General features: G+C 41.8%; 1 protein-coding gene across 2 annotated transcripts in view; it reads left to right on the top strand.

The window, feature by feature from the left end:
- NRIP1 (nuclear receptor interacting protein 1) overlaps window positions 1-20,962 on the top strand; it is a 102,965-nt gene that overhangs the window by 11,251 nt on the left and 70,752 nt on the right. The window contains exon 1 of one of the 2 annotated variants that reach the window (XM_050956947.1): window positions 17,419-17,487. The exons of the other annotated variant lie outside the window; for it this stretch is intronic. The gene's annotated coding sequence lies outside the window, so the exon portion shown is untranslated. Of the gene's footprint in view, window positions 1-17,418; window positions 17,488-20,962 lie in introns of those variants that run through there. 2 annotated transcript variants of the gene reach the window in all.

Genomic DNA, 20,962 nt, shown 5'->3' with positions numbered 1-20,962 from the left:
TTCATTTCAATAAGAGCCCTTTTAGAAAACATGACCTCTGGGTATTTTGTGGATGTGAAATAAGTGTTAAGTTATAATCATATAGAAAGTCCAAATTTAAAAAAAAATATCAAAGAGCTATTGTCTTTGAATCCAAAGTTCACTATTTTACATGGATACTATCATTTTGATCTTGAAGAAACGCTGTCCAGGTAGTTGGGTAATAGATTTTTCTGTATTTATTTCAACAATGGTCCTATTCTGAGAGGTCTTAGTTTCTGGAGTTCAAAGTTATGTTTATTTTACTGACACAAACGGGGGGTGGGGTAGCTCAGTGGTTTGAGCATTGGCCTGCTAAACCCAGGATTGTGAGTTCAATCCTTGAGGGGGCTATTTAGTGATTGGGGCAAAAATGTGTTTGGGGATTGGTCCTGCTTTGAGCAGGGGGTTGGACTAGGTGACCTCCTGAGATCCCTTCTAACTCTGATATTCTGTGATTCTTTGATTACTTGTAAATCTTAACACACTCATTCAGAGAAGTGTAACTTCCCTACCAGTAGCTGGGTGCTATGATAGAAGACTGTTATGCAGATGCTCATGATTCCACCCACCAATCAAGCATTGAATTGTTCAGGAGAACTAATGTATCCTTGGGCTCCTGAAGTATAGGCTTTCCAAGTTGGACCACTCTCAAGGCAAGACTTTATTTTTTTTAAAAAAAATAAATAAATAATGATTTTGTCAAGATAGTTATCCGAAAGAAAAAAAGTGTCTGTTGAATGACTTTCTACCATATAATTTTAATCTTAATCTTAAAATGTATTATATAATTCTATTTTTGAAGTTAAAACTTGCCAAAGCAAGAAATGGAGAAGTTTTTATACAGTGTACACCCAAGAGGCAGAAATCATAAACTTTGGATAGTGTTGCATTTTAATTTTTTTTATTTTATTTTTTTTTGGTGTGGAACTGGCTAGTGGGGCCCTAAGATCTTCCAGACTTTGTTTTGATACCTTATAAGCATGAGAGAGGAAATAAAATACACATTTAAAAAATGATTTTTTAACCTCCTATAAAATGAGCACCACCCATAATAATATGTAATACAAGACGGGTGAGCTTATATGGGAAATGACGACTAGTATTTTTAAATGGTTAATGAATATTATCCTACTTATCACTATTGGTTTGCAGACATTTAGAACCACTATCAGTTTGTTAATATATGCTAACTTCATCTCCATTTCTAAAATCCTATTTCCCTTTGGTATAATGGAATCATCCCTTTAGTCTTGTCCAAAGATTGCCTTCTTTATGGCCCAATACTGCAAACACTTGAACATGTGAGTAACTTTACCCACTTGAGTGTTGAATTCAGTAGCACTATTTGCATGAGTATTTGCAGAATAAGGCCTTTAAAGAACATGGAAAAAAAATGAAATGATTGGGAAGGAAGTGGTTGCAGGGTAGTCTGTTTTATATTTAGTACTGTTAGGACTGGCTTACCTTGGAAAGGACAATAGCAATGTCAAATTAACAAACAAAAAAGCAGTAACAGAGCTGTATTCAGATTTTAAGATCAAGCATACCACACTGAAAACTAAAAAGTACCTGGCTGATCAACTTCATAATTGTAATCAGTGTGGTTATAATGGATTCTTATTCTGATAAACCAGTCCATGTACCATCTGACTGCAGCCCACATACCACCAGTAGTGGATGTACTACAGTTTGAGAATATCTGAACTAATACAGTACATTCAAGGATAATCACCAGAAAATCTGAATGTTGTTGATAAACTTTAGATACTCGAGTTTCAGAATCCATCCAGTATGTTTTGATTTTTGCAGTAGCCAGCACAAGTGGAAATCAGAATGTGGCTATCAGTCAGGTTATGTCTTCACTTAGCACTACAGCAGCAGTATTCTTCAGTGTAGATACTCACTACAGTGACCAGAGGGGTTCTTCCATCACTAGTTAATCCACCTGCCTGAGTGGTGAGAGCTTGTTTGACAGGAATTCATCCATAGACGTAGTGCTGTCTCTACCAGGGGTTAGTTTGGATTAACTGTTGCTCAAGAGTGTGGATTTTTCACACCTCTGAGACACATAGCTGGGTTGACCTGACTTCTTTGGAGTAGACCTGGTCTCAGTCCATGATTCTTTAGTTTGTTACATTTAACCACTCAGAAAAGCTTAGAGGCTGATCTCTTGACTTGCTCTAGTATTTCTTAGTAATCTTGGCAATCAAAGTTGTTGAAAAGTTAGTTGTGTGACTTTTGCTGATCTCAAAACAACCAAGTTATAAAATTTACTGTTTAAAATCCATGGGTTTAAGTGGCTCTTTAAACTTATGAAATTACCGTGGTCAGCAGCAGATGGCGGTTCTTTTCATTGCGCTGTATTGTGCTTAATGGAACAGTGGCTTTTGTGGAAATGAGTATTTGAATAGATCACATCATAAATATTAGTTACAAGTGGTTGAAGGTTTTTGTTCAAAGATCTGTACATACCTTTTATTTTATTTTAGGAAGGTGGTGGTTTGTGCAGCAAAAAAAATTACATTCTTCATGGTATCTAACAGTCTGAATTGTAAATAAATGTTGTGCATTAAATATATCAACTTGTCAAAAAAGGTAGCTATTCTGTAAACTTGAGGGGATATTTATTACCTGTTTGTGCACAGCGGATATCCTGATATATTTAACATTTGCTTTTTCTTTGCCCATCCAGACCAATACACATTTTGAGTGGGTACCATGTTCTGTATTGCTGGTACAAACAGTCTTGTTATGGATGGTTTTTTTTATTCAGCCTATTTCAGTACATAAGCTTGCATTACAAGTTGTCAAAAACTGTTGTGCTGTATTCTGTCCTGAAACTACCTCTTGCATTAGAACCAGACATTTGTTCATGTCATTGGAATTGTTTTTTTGGATATCAGAGTTCTAGATCATTAGGGTAATTCCCAAAAGATCTTTTGAGTTCTTAAGCAAAAGTAATGTGCAGGTGGTAGGGAAGTACCAATCATCCTGCATACCAGAACAGATTTATTCCTTAAAGCAAGAGCTCTCAGCCTGTGGGCCACAAGTCATGATACACTTCTACCCCAATACAACTCTGTCCTCTGGGAGCCAAAAAATCTTACCGTGTTATAGGTGAAACTACATTATATCGAATTTGCTTTGATTTGCTGGGGTGCGCAGCTTGACACCCCCCCGCCTCCCCCGAGCACTGCTTTGCTGCGTTACATCCGAATTTGTGTTATATCAGAGTAGAGGTGTACTAAATGAGAAAGGAGTCTATTCCTATATTGCTGAAAGAGGGGTGAGCCCCAGATACATCTCATCCCTGGATGGTCTGTTGTGGGAAAGAGGGTTGAGGAAAAACGTGGATATGGAAAAAGTTGAGAATCCCTACCTTAAAGATATTGCAAGTTAATCATTTAAGGCTCGAATCTACCAGCTGGAGAAGCAGTATTTTGCTCTACAAGTAGACCAGCTGATACCTTACTCATTCAATAGCCTCAATGATATTATGCAATGTGAGCAAGGACAGACAGAACATTGCCCTCAGTGAGGAGAAATTGACATCTTAAAAATAAAATAGTGCTTTGTTTTGCAGGCTTCACTGCTCAGCGATCATCCATAGCATAATCCACTCTGATGGTAAATTATTGTATTTACGTTTTTTTTGCTAAGAATGGGCTGTTTGGGGAAGGTTGGAGGGCAAGAGCAAACATTGCAGTATTTTTTTTGAAAAAGATAGTGATCCAGTGACACTTTCTTGTTCTAGGGAGTATACTGTACTTCATTACAGAAGAGAAAGAAACAGTATTTTTCTGTGACAGCTGGTTTGTGTTTTTAGTTAGTGGATATGCAGTACCTTTTAGGATTTAACCCTTACATCACTGCCATTTTCCGTTTTGCCTGCCAAATGAATTTGATGATATGATGTCTATAACCTTTGGGTTAAGAAAAATGATCCATATGCTTTCAGTAGCTTGGAATTTAATATTTTACAGCAAAGTTTTTAGTTTAACATATGTGAACTTGTACTAGATAGGGTTAATAGGCTAGAACAAAAGGTCAAAGCATAAGGCATTAGGCTTAATTAAGGGAGAGCAGAGTGGCAGGAGTGTGTGACAGTTAAATGGGTTTCCCACAGACTAATGTTGGTTACAGTGCAACCATGCCTCAATTTAAGTGGGTTATTTTGTGCAAAGGGCAACAGTGATTAGCAGTTTGACATGCCAGACGTTTCTAGCCAATCCCATCTGTTTTAGAGGTTAAAAAAGCACACCTTTATGAGCTGATGGATTGAATTGTGTGCCTCTCTGGTAAAGATTAGACGTCCAAGGCCAGTGCAGTAAATGTCAGTTACTGAATATTGTACTTTCTTCGTGGTTCTTTGTTTCATCTGTAAACTATTTTGTAATAGGGATAACTGCTGTTATAGTGTTATAAACATAGACTATAGAATAAGAAAAAAACACTGCAGAGATTCTGAAGCAGGTGTCTTGAATTGAAACAGGTTGGGGTGTGGACACATATTTTTTTAAGTTTTTTATTTTAAACCTTGAGCGGTAGCTCTTGTTCATTGTGTAAATGCATTACTCAGCTGGGATCTTTTATGAGAAAGTTACTTTGTTTTGACATGTGGTACATGATTTTTCTTAACAACCGTCACATTAACCAAAAAAAAGAAAGTGTTTGTCCAGTGGTTAATTGTCTCTGTAATAATCTTCAGACACAAATTAAGCTGAATGTAAGGAGGTTCTCTACATTTAAAAGTGTCATCGACTTATCTGCATAATACTCTCCTTATCCTCTCCATTCTGTTGTTTGACCAGAATATAGATAGATGGGGTGTGTGTGTTTCGATGTGGTGGTTTTTTGCTATTACATTGCCTGCTCCTGTGGATCACTTTCCCAATGGTGTGGTAAGTCTGCTTACAAGCCTAAAATCAAATGAGTGGTACAGTAAGTCTGACTGCTTCTTGTCATCTTTATGACTTTGTGAAGTCAGGAAAGTAGCATCACATTTAAATTATTGAGGCAATAAAAGAGTTTTTGGTGTTCAGAGTTCATCTCTGCTTCACTTTAAAGAAGGATAACCACTTTTCACTAAGTATGAAGTTATGCTGTAAGATATGACATCAGCCCAAATGACATGTGATGGCTTCAAAACCCATGTACAGCAAGCGTTACACAAATAAACACCCTACATTAAATCATTGGCTATGAATGAGTTTCACAGTAACTTGCTGGTAGCTTTTATCATTTCTTTAAAGGGAAATGATCCAATGAAATGTCTTTCTCCGTTTGATTAAGACTACCCTGGCTTAAAATAAAGGCATACTTGTGGAACTGTTTTCAGAGTATATTTTTGGGACATTTATAACTGATGTGTAAAATGAGTGTTGCTTTATCACATACAAGTTGTCCTCATCTTAGCAGAATTTTTTTGGGTTTTTGGTACCCCCTCTTAATCTTTTTAATATATATAGATCGATATATGACTTTTTTGGTTGAAAAACAAGGAGATATTTTCACTTTCTTTTTTAGGAGGGGTAAGATGGCATCCTTATCTTGCAGTTAATTCAGTAACATGGAGCTGAAATGGATATATGCAGCATCTTGTTCTCCGTGGAATATCTGTTGAAATTATTTGGATCTAATACATATTTACATGGAAAAAGCATCTTGCCCTTCTCTGGGGAGAGAAGGTGAACAAGCATAAATTTTATAATACTCATTGCTTCACTTGCACTAAATCACTCTTAAATTGCAAAAGGTTGGCTTGAGAGTTGTGTAAAAGTGCTTGGCTAGTAAACTAAAGCTGCATGGAGACATCTAATTTACTACTAAAAAACCATTGTCAGCTTCAGGGAATTTGATGTGCGGTTGCTTAATCTCAAATGTAATACTTTAGATTTTTATATTCTCATCTGTAATATTTAAAATGCCTATATAAAAGACAATTCAGATAATTTCATTGCTATTGATCACACCTAACATTATTCAGTGGAAATATGATTGGGAACGGGATAGACTTGGTATCAATCTTCTGCTGGTCCACAGAATAACATACTCTGTGTTCATACTATTTAGTGATCACTGTTACAATCTTTAGGATGCTGCTTGTGTGTAATTAGCATAATTTTGGTATTTCCTGTAGTAAGTATAGCACAAATACTGTAATAACTTGAATTAGGCAAAAAAGTAAAGATTTTAATGGTAATTGCTGTGCTGGATATTTTCTCTCCTTCTACCTCAGGAGTGAAATACTGGTCCCATTGAAGTCAATGGTAAAACTCCCTTTGATAGGATTTCACTCATAAACCTAACATCACTTATGATCCATGAGCTACAATGGCATGAAGTTAATACAGTGGTTTTTCCTACTGCCTACATTACTAAATAAATCAGTGCAAAACATTCCCATTTCACATAATTGAAAATAGCAATGTGTTGGTAACAATCATAGCATATTTGGCAACCAACATCATTTTGCTCTTAACATTCTCTGTGCTCTCAATTAGAACATTATAAAATATTCATCTTGCTTGCATTGGTCATTAAGCATTAAAAGCAATTTTAATTGTCCAGTGTCTCCAATTTTTGGATCGGCTTCAAAAAGGAAAATACGCTGTTATACAGTTCAGCTTTTTAAAACATTGTTTCTTACATGTAATTGATGAAAAGGCAGGCACTTGTTGATATCATCATGGGCCCTTAATAATTGGTGAGATGAGACTGCCACAGCCTGTTTGAGTAAACTGCCCCATGTGTGTATCTCTTCATTTTACTTTTTCCATACTCTGTGACCTTGCAGTCATTGACTTCAGTCTGGAACAATTTCAGAGTCATGTAAATGAATGTAATTAAGGTATTGCTTATCATCTTGCAGAGTTCAGAGGGAAGCTTATTGGCTAGAAAGGTTTGTTTACTTAAAATGGAAGGTCAAACTAAAGTTTAACACTTTTTTGCATAAAATGGTTTTGTAATATTTTTATTTAGCTGCTAAAGAACGTAATGTTTGGAAAAGCAAATAATAGTTTTATTTGACGTCAGGGTGTTTACTGAAGCTTGCTTTATTGAAGAAATTTTGTTTCCATACCACAAACAGGTGGAATGTTGTCTTCATCTCCCGTCCTCCAAAGAACTCTCCATTAAAGCTAATGTCTTATGTCTCCACCTATCAGTAATGAAGTACAAAAACGGCCAGTCATAATTAGTGTAAATAGTCTAGTTAGCCCACTCTCTTCCTTGTGCTTGGAATTCAGGTTTTGGTAATCAATTAATCTCTTTTTTCTTTTTTCCTATCCCGTTAGGTTTAAATACACTCAGTTGTTTCACTTAGTCTTTTGAAATTGGTGGGTTGCCTTTCTGCTGTAGGCAAGCATATATGCCACTCCAGCTGGTCTGCTTCCAAAGTCATTTCAGAATCTGTAGTGCAGAGCATTTGTCCAGGGCCGTTCAATTACCTACCAGCTAACTACAGGATTTTTAGGAGAAGAGGAGTGTCCATAAATCAAACCATTTTGAGTAGGACCCTTACTTCCAACCACCGTTCATAATCGTTTCCCTGGAACATATCTTTTGTGGAATCATCCAGAACACTGGCATTATCTCCACTCAGTGAGTACCTCTTGTAATAACCTTAGTCCCAGATTTGGACCTTAGCGTCCAAAATATGGGGGTTAGCATGAAAACCTCCAAGCTTAGTTACCAGCTTGGACCTGGTACCTGCTGCCACCACCCAAAAAATTAGAGTGTTTTGGGGCACTCTGGTCCCCCTGAAAAAACCTTTCCTGGGGACCCCAAGACCCAAATCCCTTGAGTCTCACAACAAAGGGAAATAATCCTTTTTCCCTTCCCCCCTCCAGGTGCTCCTGGAGAGATACACAGACACAAGTTCTGTGAATCCAAACAGAGTGAATCTCCCTCTCTGTTCCCAATCCTGGAAACAAAAAGTACTTTCCTATTCCCCCAGAGGGAATGCAAAGTCAGGCTAGCAATCCAACACACAAATCTCCCCTTGATTTCTTCCTCCCACCAATTCCCTGGTGAGTACAGACTCAATTTCCCTGAAGTAAAGAAAAACTCCAACAGGTCTTAAAAGAAAGCTTTATATAAAAAGAAAGAAAAATAAGTACAAATGTTCTCTCTGTATTAGATGATACAACACAGGGTCAATTGCTTAAAAGAATATTGAATAAACAGCCTTATTCCAAAAGAATACAAATCAAAGCACTCCAGCACTTATATTCATGCAAATACCAAAGAAAAGAAACCATAGAACTTACTATCTGATCTTTTTGTCCTTACACTTAGAAACAGAAGACTAGAAAGTAGAACTACTTCTCCAAAGCTCAGAGAAAGCAGGCAGGCAGAAAACAAAAGACCTTAGACACTCAATTCCCTCCACCCAAAGTTGAAAAAATCCGGTTTCCTGATTGGTCCTCTGGTCAGGTGCTTCAGGTGAAAGAGACATTAACCCTTAGCTATCTGTTTATGACACCTCTACAACACAATTCCTTCTTGACGTGGCAGATTGAGCATCTACCTTTCCTATACAGTAATTGGTCACATAGTCTCCTGCAGAAAGAATCCCTTCTCTACTTACAGAATGTTGTTGGGTTTATTATGTGTGTGGAAGAGGCTGACTCACAAAGATCAGGGCATGCTAATGCTACTAGCTTAGGGCAATATCTTGTAGCTAAAGTATTGGCAAGCTGTTTTGTTTTCTAGTCCCATCTTCCTAGATGTGTGACTCGTTTGTTAATTTTCTGTCTTCAGTACAGATGATTTCTATTTTTATGTCGCTCCTTTCATCCAAGAATAAGTGATATGTCTATTAGAAGGAATAGGGGAGTTAAGGTGCAGAGAGGGATCACAATAATTTAGAGAGAGAATAGAAAACAAAATCTGGGAGTGAAATCCTGTCCAACTAGCAAAACCTCATTTTGACTTCATGGATTTCAAAGGAGCCAAGATTTCACCCCCCCGGTCTCCTAAATCCTAGATATCTCGTCTAAATGGAAGGCTTTTCTAGATTATGGGGGAGGGATGTCTCAGGAACAGCTGGCTGGAAAATGTCCTGTCCTTATTTCTTCAGACTTGATTCATGAGAAATGTAGCAAAAGTCCTCCCACCACCTCCAGTGTTTCTTTTCCCACTAACATACTACCAAGGGAATAGAGCAGGGGTTCTCAAACTGGGGGTTGGGACCCCTCAGGGGTCATGAGGTTATTACATAGGGGGGGATCATGAGCTGTCAGCCTCCATCCCAAACCCCGCTTTGCCTCCAGCACTTATAATGGTGTTAAATGTATAAAAAAGTGTTTTTAATTTTATTATGGGGTCACGCTCAGAGGCTTGCTATGTGAAAGGAGTCACCAGTACAGAAGTTTGAGAACCACTGGAATAGATGTGGTGTCCTCATCCAAACTGCTCATCAGTGCCACCCTAAGGATGAGTAGAGACTGTTTGAAGTCCTCTTGGCACTGAGGAAACTGTGATTACTTTCCAGGCTGCACTGCAGAAATGGATGCTGGCTCCCCCCTTAGCCCTTCATTCAGTCTGGAATCTGGGCCTAACTCTCCACTGCCTTGCACCCAGGTAGTCATTTACACCCACACAGAGTGAGTTCAAAAACATTACCAGATCAGGATGGTGGCATTTTACAGTCCCTTTGCACACAAGAGGCACAGGTTAAACTGATAACGCAAGATACAAGGCATTGGAAAATCAGGCCCGTTGTCTCTGGAACTCAACTTATCCTTGGAGTGTAATATCAAAAATGAAAGCTTGACATGACCTTTTTGGTGGAGCTCTTGAACACAGCCACCCTTATTTTCTTGCTCACAAACTTTCTATGAAGTAATTTCACAGAGTGTTAGGCTTATTTCAGAGAGCTCTGTTTCCCTGCCACCTTTCTAGGGATAGTTAGTGCAGGAGATATGATATGACCATTTCCCTCTTCTTCAAAGCAGCCTTATGAAGGCTTTGTCCTTGCATCTCCTTCTGTTCCTTCCTCTAAATGTGGGACGTGGCTTAACCATTTCACAGAGGGGCATACTCTTGCTTACTCAGACTTCACTGGATTAGTTTGCTTTGGCAGTAAGCTCCTGCTCTATGGCTCAAGTTAACCATATATGATGACCCAAAAAAGTTTATTCTCGGGCTATAATAATGATAGGGGGTTGAACTAGGTGTTTTACTCTGGTACTTGGCCCAAAAAGCAGGCATGTCTGACTGATCCTGACTTCTGAATCATAAAACAATTGAAAAACTTTACCAAAAAAAAAAAAGTAGGCTAGACTCCCTATCTATTGCATTTATGCTTGTGCTTTGTAAGTCTCAAAGTGCTTATCTGTGTTTTTCCCCGTATGCCTGGGGCAAGGTCAATATCTATGATTAAGGTTAAGATTCTAGGTCGTGAGCGATAACAAAAATTCACAGGAGCCCGCAACCTGTCCCTGACCTCTACTAAAAATACCCTGGGCAGTGGTGGGAGGGAAATGATGACAAACAAAGTGCGACCAGGGCTTGCAGCTGTTGCTGTTGCTGTGGCAGGGGCTGACTGCTGCTGCTCCAGCCCCAGAGAGGCTGACCCAACCCTAGCTGCTGCTCCTGTGAGCCGCAGGGCTCGCTGCCAGTCAGCCGCTCTAGGACTAGCCACTGCTCTGGCAACCTTGGGACTGGCCCAAAATATGCCATGGAGATCCTAGAAAGTCACAGAATCTGTGACAGAATCACGTCCTTACCTGTGATTCACAATTCTGATAGTTTTCAGATCTCCATGGTCTTCCCAAATCTCTAGCTTCAGGGCTCTGGTTTTCATATCTGCATGGTATTCCCAAATCTCTAGCTTCAGGGCTCTATCTTTCACCACAACCCTTCTCTATTGAATCGTCTTCATGTGATGAGGGACTGCTTAGTGAGATGGAGTCACTCTTAATAGGCACATGAGTGTTTCAGATAGTGGACAATTTTCTGACTGAGCTTAGGGCCGTATTTTCAATGTGGTACGAAAGAGAATTCCTAATCCTCTTCATGCTCCCTGTGGTATGTTTAGGATTTATAACTCAGACAATGTTTTGGGTTAGCAGACTGAAGTGTCACATGGAAAGAGCGTCTTACTGCATCCAACATATTCAGAGCCTTGATTATGCAAACTCTGACAGCAAACCTCGATGCCAACTCTGCCCACATCTACACCAGTGACACCATCACAGAACCTAACGAGATCAGCCACATCATCACCGGTTCATTCACCTGCACATCCACCAATGTAATATATGCCATCATATGCCAGCAATGCCCCTCTGCTATGTACATTGGCCAAACTGGACAGTCTCTACGGAAAAGGATAAACGGACACAAATCAGATATTAGGAATGGCAATGTACAAAAACCTGTAGGAGAACACTTCAACCTCCTTGGCCACACTATAGCAGACCTTAAGGTGGCCATCCTGCAGCAAAAAAACTTCAGGACCAGACTTCAAAGAGAAACTGCTGAGCTTCAGTTCATCTGCAAATTTGACACCATCAGCTCAGGATTAAACAAAGACTGTGAATGGCTTGCCAGCTACAGAACCAGTTTCTCCTCCCTTGATTTTCACACCTCAACTGCTAGAACAGGGCCTCATCCTCCCTGATTGAACTAACCTCATTATCTCTAGCTTGCTTGCATAATATATATGTATATACCTGCCCCTGGAAATTTCCACTACAAGCATCTGACGAAGTGGGTATTCACCCACGAAAGCTCATGCTCCAAAACGTCTGTTAGTCTATAAGGTGCCACAGGATTCTTTGCTGCTTTTACAGATCCAGAGTAACACGGCTACCCCTCTGATATCAAACTCTGACAGTGTTTTGCCTTTATAGGAGCAAACTTCAGCCTTAAAATAGCTGCGTGATTCCAAGCTTCTTCAGTCGCCACTTACATGCTGTTGGGAAAACTGTTGCTTTGGCTCTTAAGTTTTCTGGAGAAATGGGCATGCACACATGCCAATTAGATACCAAGAGCACTGAAACTCTTTGCATTTTCAGCTACCTGACCCTTCTGGATGTCAAAGGAAATTGTTGCTGTGCTTGTAAAAAGTGATTAGAGCCTTAAGGCCATGTCTACATCTAAAATTTTGCAGCGCTGGTTGTTACAGCTGTATTAGTACAGCTGTATAGGGCCAGCGCTGCAGAGTGGCCACACTTACAGCAACCAGCACTGCAAGTGGTGTTAGATGTGGCCACACTGCAGCGCTGTTGGGCGGCTTCAAGGGAGGTTCGGGGAACGCGAGAGCAAACCACGGGGAAGCTGGTCTCCTTTCCCGGTTTGCTCTCTCGTTCCCCGAACCCCCGAGCAAGCAGGTCTCCTTCCCTGCGGTTTGCAGGGTGGTTCGGCGAACGCGAGAGCAAACCGGGGAAGGAGACCAGCTTCGCCGCGGTTTGCTCTCGCGTTCCCCGAACAAGCAGGTCTCCTTCCCTGCGGTTTGCAGGGTGGTTCGGGGAACGCGAGAGCAAACCGCGGCGAAGCTGGTCTCCTTCCCCGGTTTGCTCTCGCGTTCGCCGAACCACCCAGCAAACCGCAGGGAAGGAGACCTGCTTGCTCGGGGGTTCGGGGAACGCGAGAGCAAACCGGGAAAGGAGACCAGCTTCACCGCGGTTTGCTCTCGCGTTCCCGGAACCCCCCTGCAAACCGCAGGGAAGGAGACCTGCTTGCTCGGGGTTCGGGGAACGCGAGAGCAAACCGGGGAAGGAGACCAGCTTCGCCGCGGTTTGCTCTCGCGTTCCCGGAACCCCCCTGCAAACCGCAGGGAAGGAGACCTGCTTGCTCGGGGTTCGGGGAACGCGAGAGCAAACCGGGGAAGGAGACCAGCTTGATTACCAGAGGCTTCCTCAGGTATGCTGGGATACCTGCTTATTCCACGGAGGTCAAGAAAAGCGCTGGTAAGTGTCTATACTTGATTACCAGCGCTGGATCACCAGCGCTGGATCCTCTACACCCGAGACAAAACGGGAGTACGGCCAGCGCTGCAAACAGGGAGTTGCAGCGCTGGTGGTGCCCTGCAGATGTGTACACCTCCTAAGTTGCAGCGCTGTAACTCCCTCACCAGCGCTGCAACTTTCTGATGTAGACAAGCCCTAAGTCTCTCTTACTTGTTGGATTAAGGTTTGTGTGAATATAGCATACAAGCACCTTTTGCTTGCCTGCTTCTTAGAGGTCATTTGTTGGCAAGGTGAAGTTAATAATATAGTTGAGTCATAATAGGCTATTGACACTTGTGTGGCTGCTATTGGAGCTAATCCTTGTTAGTTTATCAATTATACTAATTGGACCTGCTGTTGTCCTGAGGGGTGTGGTGTGTAGTGTTTGGGTTTTTGTGTTTGCAGAAAAATGCGTCGAGCTATATGAAAGTAAGCCCATTTCTGTTACAGGGCCTGATCCAATTCCTATCAAAGTTTGGCCTGGTCTACACTACGAGTTTATCTGGAATTTAGCAGCTTTAAACCGAATTAACCTTGCACCTGTCCACACAAAGAAGCCCTTCATTTTGACAAAAAAGGGCTCTTAATATCGATATCTGTACTCCACCCCGACGAGGGGAGTAGCGCTGAAATCGGTATTGCCATTTCGAATTATAGTTAGTGTGGCCGCAATTCGATGGTACTGGCCTCCGGGAGCTATCCCACAGTGCACCATTGTGACCGCTCTGGAAAGCAATCTGAACTCAGATGCACTGGCCAAGTAGACCGGAAAAGCCCCGTGAACTTTTGAATTTGATTTCTTGTTTGCCCAGCGTGGAATGCTGATCAGCACAGGTGATCATGCAGTCCCAGAATCAAAAAAGAGCTCCAGCCTGGACCGTACGGGAGATACTGAATCTGATCTCTGTTTGGGGAGATAAATCTGTTCTATCAGAACTCCGTTTCAATACACGAAATGCCAAAACATTTGAAAAAATCTCCAAGGCTATGATGGACAGAGGCTACAACAGGAACTCAACACAGTGCTGAAACTTAAGGAGCTGAGACAACTGTACCAGAAAGCCAAAGAATGAAATGGATGCTCACGGAGGGAGGGGCAACTGATGACTATAGCTATCCCACAGTTCCCACAGTCTCTCCAAAAACTATTTGAATTCTTGGCTGAGCTTCCAAAACCTGAAGGGTCAAAAACATTGTCACGGGTGCTTCAGGGTATATGTTGTCAGCCCCCCTGCCCCCCCCCCCCCGAAAGCAAAGAGATAAAAAAATTGTTTCTCGCCTTTTTTCAATATCGCCATATGTCTGCTGGTTGCTGCTGGGAGACGCGGTGCAGTGCTACACAGCAGCATCCCCTTCCCTTCCCTTCCCTTCCCTTCCCTTCCCTTGTGGACAGCAGATGGTACAGTGGGACTGGTATCCGTCATCGTCATCCCATGAATGCTCCTGGCTGGCCTCGGTGAGGTCGGCGGGGGGTGCCTGAGCCAAAATGGGAATGACTCCAGGTCCTTCTCTTCTTTAAGCTTTGTCTAATGGAGATTCACTCCTGCCTGGAATATCGTAGCAGCTGGAGGCTGCCCTCCCCTTCTCCCTTTGATCTCTGCTTGCAGAGGCAGTCAAGTCAGTGTTGTTTCTTATTCATGCATTCTTTATTACTTCATCACACAAATGTGGGGGGATAACTGCCACGGTATCCCAGGAGGGGTGGAGAGGAGGGAAGCAACGGGTGGGGTTGTTGCAGGGGCACCCTCTAGAATGGCATGCAGCTCATCATTTCTGCAGGATATCTGGGGCTCTGACTCGGAGCGGCCGTTTGCATCTCTGGTTCTTTAGTAGGCTTGCCTGTTATTCTAGGCAGGACTGACTCTCCCCTAGATAAAACTTAGAGGAGAATGACCTTCGGAGTCATTCCCATTTTTGTCCATGCGCCCCCGACCGACCTCACCAAATTTGGCCAGGAGCACCCATGACCGCAGCAGACAGTACAATATGACTGGTAACCGTCATTGTTAACTTGCAAAGCAGCAGACAGTACAGTAGAGCTGGTAGCTGTCTTTGCTAACTTGCAAAAGGGAGGGGGGTGCTGCTGTGTAGCACTGCAGTACCGCATCTGTCAGCAGCATCCAGTAGGCATACAGTGAAAAAAGGCTGAACGGGCTCCATGGTTGCCGTGCTATGATGTCTGCCCGGGCAATCCAGGGAAAAGGGTGCAAAATGATTATCTGCCATTGCTTTCACGGAGGGAGGATTGACTGACAACACTTACCCATAATCACATGCGACACTTTGCCCCATCATGCATTGGGATCTCAACCCAGAATTCCAGTGGGCGGGGGAGACTGCGGGAACTATGGGATAGCTACCCATAGTTCAACGCTCAGGAAATCGACGTTAGCCTCGGTATATGGATGCACACTGCTGAACTAATGTGCTTAGTGTGGCCGCATGCACTCGACTTTATACAATCTGTTTCCAAAAATCGGTTTCTGTAAAATCGGAATAATCCCATAATGTAGACATATCCTGTGTGGGAAACTTAAGTTAACTTTAGTTTGCACTATATAAAATCCTCAAAGAAGGGCTCATCACAGCCACTAGTTCAAAAGAAACTTCCTTTTCTAAAAAGAGGGGAGGAGAATATGGCAAGGAAATATGATTTACCTCTAGTTGTTTTGTTCTATTTTCCTCCTACTCTGTTTTCCTGTGTATCTCCAAACATTAACCTCTCTTTTTAAATGTTAACTTGAATTTCCTTCAGTACTGAAAGAGAAGAAAGTTGGTGGTGCTAGTTCAGATCCTCATAGACAATTCTTGCTTCCTGGGAAGTGGAAAAACATCATAATAGCAGTGCTTCTTCCTTTAGAGGAGGAAGAACAGGACTCTCTGATCATTAAGATTACCACTAAGGAAATCTGCCTTAAGGTTGATACAGGCTAAACACTTTGGCAGAAATCAATGATTAAGCAAATAGAAGCATTTCTTTCTCTGCCTCTTGCTATTAAAACAATGTTTCCAAACATGGAGGAGGAGGTGGATTTGCAGGACGGAGAAGAGGAACGTGGGGAAAAAACTGTGACCCTTTGTTCCACTTAAAAAGATGTTTGAAAGCCATCAATATCCATTTCCCTGGTCTTTCTGTGACCTGTTGTGAGAGTAGTTAGCACATGTGAGCTGCAAGCTTGGGCTCTGCTTCTCCTGCATAACTGAATTCAGCCATGAAATCTCATCCTGCTGTAAGTAGCGTGTCTAACTGTTTGAGGCTGAGGCAAAACTAATAAGCGGGAAAAACACCTCTCCCGCCCCCCCCCTTTTTTTTTAACAAAATGAGACAAGAAGGGGTGTTTTTTGGGTAGGGCAGGGATTGGCAACCTTTGGCACGTGGTTTGTTTACCGGCCGTGTCTGCAGGTTCAGCTGATCGCAACTCCCACCAGCTGCGGTTCACCGCTTCAGGCCAATGGGGGCTGCGGGAAGTGGGGTGTGCCGAGGGATGTGCTGGCCGCCAGTGGGAGCTGCGATCGGCCGAACCCGCAGATGCGGTAGGTAAACAAACTGGCCTGGCCCACCAGGGACTTGCCCTGGTGAGCTGCGTGCCAAAGGTTGCCGATCCATGGGGTAGGGAGAGGTGAGCAAAAAAGAGCAGGATTTAAAAAAACCCTGAAAAAATTTGACACTGCAAAAATTGTTGCAGAACAGCACTGAAGATGAGTTCTTTCCTCTGAAAGCTTGACTCCCTTATAAATGAATGTAGGGGCTCCCTCAAAAAAAAATCAACCACCACCAAAAAACCCATGGGATTTACATTACCGTTTGAGCTAGACTTTTTCAATATCTGACCATCAGTTTTGTAGTTAGTACAACTGTTGATTTATATAATTGGGGAAGAAGATGAAGCCGTAACTACATTTCTAAAATGTAGAGTTCTCTTTGCGAAACGTCAAATTAGACTTGTACTTGATCTGAGGATACCAGAGCTGGACTTGTTTCATCTCAAAGATGAAACATGCTGTGGATGAGTTGGTGAACTCTATTAAGTTTTGTGTTGAACTGTAGTAAGAGATGTCTTCTGCATTTTATGTTTCTTTTCTGAAACACTAACGAAGTGCCACTGTCTGGTAGTTGCTATGTTCCAGTATGAATTTATAGAGTGAAGAGAAGCTAAGAGAGAGGAATGTGATAGTATATTTTACTGGTGATGGGTCTGGTAACTTGAAATACGCTGATTACCCCTACCTCAGTTTTAATGGATGAGGATTAATTTTTCAGTTTTTGGACAGCTATCATGCTATACCAGGGATGAAGATTCAAGCACATGGCAATTTTTTTTCTCTAATCCTAATTTAGATTCTATATTTAAAACCCCTATCAAATGACCACATGCATGCTCATTAGGGAGAATTAGGGCATACTGCCACCTCATCCCATATATGAAACAGTAGAGATGGTAAAGCTGACTATGTGGAAACTTCAGGAAAACTTAACATGTTTTCTTTGTTCTTCATAGAGTGTAAGGTATGATTATTTTTATGGTTTTCATGTAGTTTCCTAACAAGCAAGAGTATATACCTGTTCTGAGTTTCAGAGGTCATTTAGCATAGATAAATATGTAGTGCTTGCCACTTCTGAAACAATTCTGCAAAAAGGAGGTTGTGTTTGAGGGCATTTCATGATTTGATAGGTAAAGTTAATTTAATGTTCTTCAGAGATTCTTGAGAAACAAATGCCTTACTTTCCAGGACAGTATTTTTTCAGAATGTGCGGCTTGGTGTATCAGTTAAAGTAAAGCTAGTTCCTCCATCCCCACCTTCTATCTAAAGATCTTGTCAGTTACTAATATATAGTTTAAGAGCCAGATTTTTGGTGGGTGTAAATTAGCATAGCTTCATTGACTTCTGTTGACCTATAAAGTCACTGTCTATCCCCTTATTAATGCAAGAGTATTCTGATATCATATTCCGGAGCTTTTTTAAATTTCCAAATGAGGCATCTAAATGGGGAAGAACATTGTATTGTCATGTCTATCATTTTCAGGTGTTCTTTTTTGCTCATCTCATTTTTAAGAGGGTTATGGGATTTTTGAATTTTTTTTTTGTATGTGTATGTATGTCAACAGATTTTCGAAAATCTGTTGTATTTGCCAGATGTGCGGTTTACTCTTCAGAATTTGCTCATGTTTGGTGTGCATTAAGGAAAGGGTGGAGGGAAAAAGACTCAATCAGCATTTTCTCTTAAGAAATTAAGTGAAAAATCAAGAACAATTTTAAATGCAGTTGTGTAATGGCTTTGTCGTGCTAGCATAGCAACCAGCATGCCAGAAGCCAGCACGTTTTCATGCTGTTAGAACAGGGTTTCTCAAACTTCATTGCACTGTGACCCCTTTCAGACAACAACAATTACTGCATGACCCCAGGAGGGAAGACTGAAGCCTGAGCCTGCCTGAGCCCTGCTGCCCGGGGGGTGGAGGGCTGATTCCAAAGCCTGGTGGGGCCAAAACTGAAGCCCAAGGGCTTCTGCTCCAGGAGCAGAACCTGTAACTGAGCCCCACCACCCAGGGCTGAAGCCCTCGGGCTTGGGTTTTGGTCCTGGATGGTGGGGCTCAGGCTTTGGCCCTGGGCCACAGCAAGTCTAATGCCAGCCCTGGTGACCCCACTTTGGGGTCCCAACCCACAGTTTGAGTACTGCTGTATTAGACTGATACTAAGGACTTTGACCATTCACGTGAGCTCTGAGGGCCATTCTTCATTATAAGTCATTATCCTACACTATTTTCTAGAGCAGATCTTCAAGTGATATAAATCTGTATAACACCATTGAAGTCAGTGGAGTTGCATGATTTACACCAGCTGAGCATCTACCTCCTGTATTTAATTTGAAGTATTCTTTGTGTATTTTTTAATTTATTGAAACACATTGGTCTTGGTAGTGCTGACTTATAAAAAGGAATAACATAAACAACTGGTCTACTGAAGCGTACTTATTACTGCTGTCACAGGAGCGTAGATATGGGAGAAAAGTAGTATTTTGATTTTTAGTATGTTCCTGTGAGAGCAAGTGTTTTATTAAGGCAAGAGATTATTTGTTTCAGTGAACTGTTTCCGTGTATTATAAAATATAAATAACTTGGACAGGTGTTCCTGCCTAGTAGTGGAGTAATGAGGTTAGAAGTAATGCCTTGGGGTAAAATATGGCTCTCTCAAGTTGGGTGAACTCGAAGACAGGAGAGCGGTTCACTGTGTCCCTTCTGTCCCCTCTCCCACAAGCAGGAGTGAATCATAACACTGCTTTCTATACTGAGAGTGCCAGAGGGGCTGCTGCACTGGAACGCACACTACACATCCAGGATGTGAAAAGCTGGCATCTTCTGTTGCCTGGGAATCCCAGCCTGAAGTCAAAGGGACTAGACCTGCTTATGTTCTTGCACGCTTTGTTGAATTGTGACAATCCTGCTTCCTTATATGTTGCCGATACTCCAGTCTACTTGCCAGTCTCAGTGCGCCACTGGCTCTGAGACATAACTTGCTCCTCTGACATTTTTTTGTGATTTTTAAGGTGTCGGTAAGTGTATTTACAGTATGTTGTTCTGGTTTAGTAGTAACTTTTGAGGCAAGTAGTCCCACTGAATTCAGTGGGACAATTTACAGATTATTCACTCTGAATAAGAGCGTCTGAATCTGTCCCTCTGTATACCTCTTAAGACACGTTAGCAAAATTGAACATTCTAGCTAGTTGTGTGCCGTTGTCACTATGGAGTGGATCAAATGGAGCTTGTTTGTGCCATCTCTGAGTAGTCTGTTTTAATAAGATGTACAATATTAACACCAATCTGCTTCTATAAATACAGTGTAAAATGGATGTATGCAGCAACGATTTTTCTGATTCATATGTCCTCACTGCAGGCTTTTAAGTACAGTACCTTTTTGTGATAAACTGAGGTGTTTAGTTAAAGATTATAGACAGGCTTTGATGTTTAAAACTGCCACCTTTTTGAGCTAGTCAATTTTAAACATTCTTCAACCCTGGTAAAAGCATCATAGGTTGAAGTATATTTACTAGGGAGAAAACTGGCATCAACTCTAGGTCTTTATCCTAAAGCCTATACTATGTTTGTTCTGTTGCAAGGCTATTGTCAAGGCTGGTTAACCTAGCCTGCCTATACCCACAAGCTAATAGGTCTAAGGCATGTTCATAGTTTCTCCTGTTTTTAAAATTTGCTTTACCTTCTGTGACAGGAATCATGTGTAGTGGCATGAATACGGTAGGAAGTTAGGGGTCTCAGCCAGCATGTACTGTTTGGGTCTTGTGTACATGGTTGATTCCTTCCTTGCTGGACTTGGCATCTATTTTAATGTAAAATAGTCGGATAGGAACGCTTTTTGAAAAATTTGAGACTGACTGACTCCATTTCTTCCCTACTTTCATGAATGGTACCAACAGACATAATAGGGAAATCTGCAGCATGGAATTGCAGAGAAAAATGGTTCTTGGAGCTAGTTCTAGAAGACAATCTAGAGGTGAGACTTCAAAACATATCGGAGCACGTCTGTCTGTGTGATTGCATGTGTGTGGGGAGATGAACCCTGGAAAGACTCATTTCATTTTGATCTCTGAAACAGAAAGGCAGGTATCCCTCTCAATCTGGGATGCAATATTGAATAAGTGAGGGCAGGGGACACACTGTAGTAATGAGGGATAGACAGATTTCCATATCTGAGGAAAATGGAGCACTCTTTATACTTTCAGTGTAACAATACACCTCATATTTTAAATTATTAGTTTGTATTATAGTAGTTTCAGGCCTACCGACAGCAATTCTGGGCCCGAGGGTCATCCCTATTGGGGCTCGGGGTGGAAGTGACATCAGTCACTTCTGGGACTGACCGTGCTGTACGATCGCACCAGCCTGCAGGGCCCCAAGCAGTCACTATCCCATGTGTGTCTAGGAGCCCTGTAGCCCACCTGGGCGGTTTAAAAGGGCCCGGGGCTCCTG

This window comes from Gopherus flavomarginatus, chromosome 1 (genome assembly GCF_025201925.1).
Source record: "Gopherus flavomarginatus isolate rGopFla2 chromosome 1, rGopFla2.mat.asm, whole genome shotgun sequence".
NCBI classification, from domain to species: Eukaryota; Metazoa; Chordata; order Testudines; family Testudinidae; genus Gopherus; species Gopherus flavomarginatus.
Note: the sequence above shows the minus strand (reverse complement) of the source record. Positions and strands in the feature narration are given on the sequence as shown.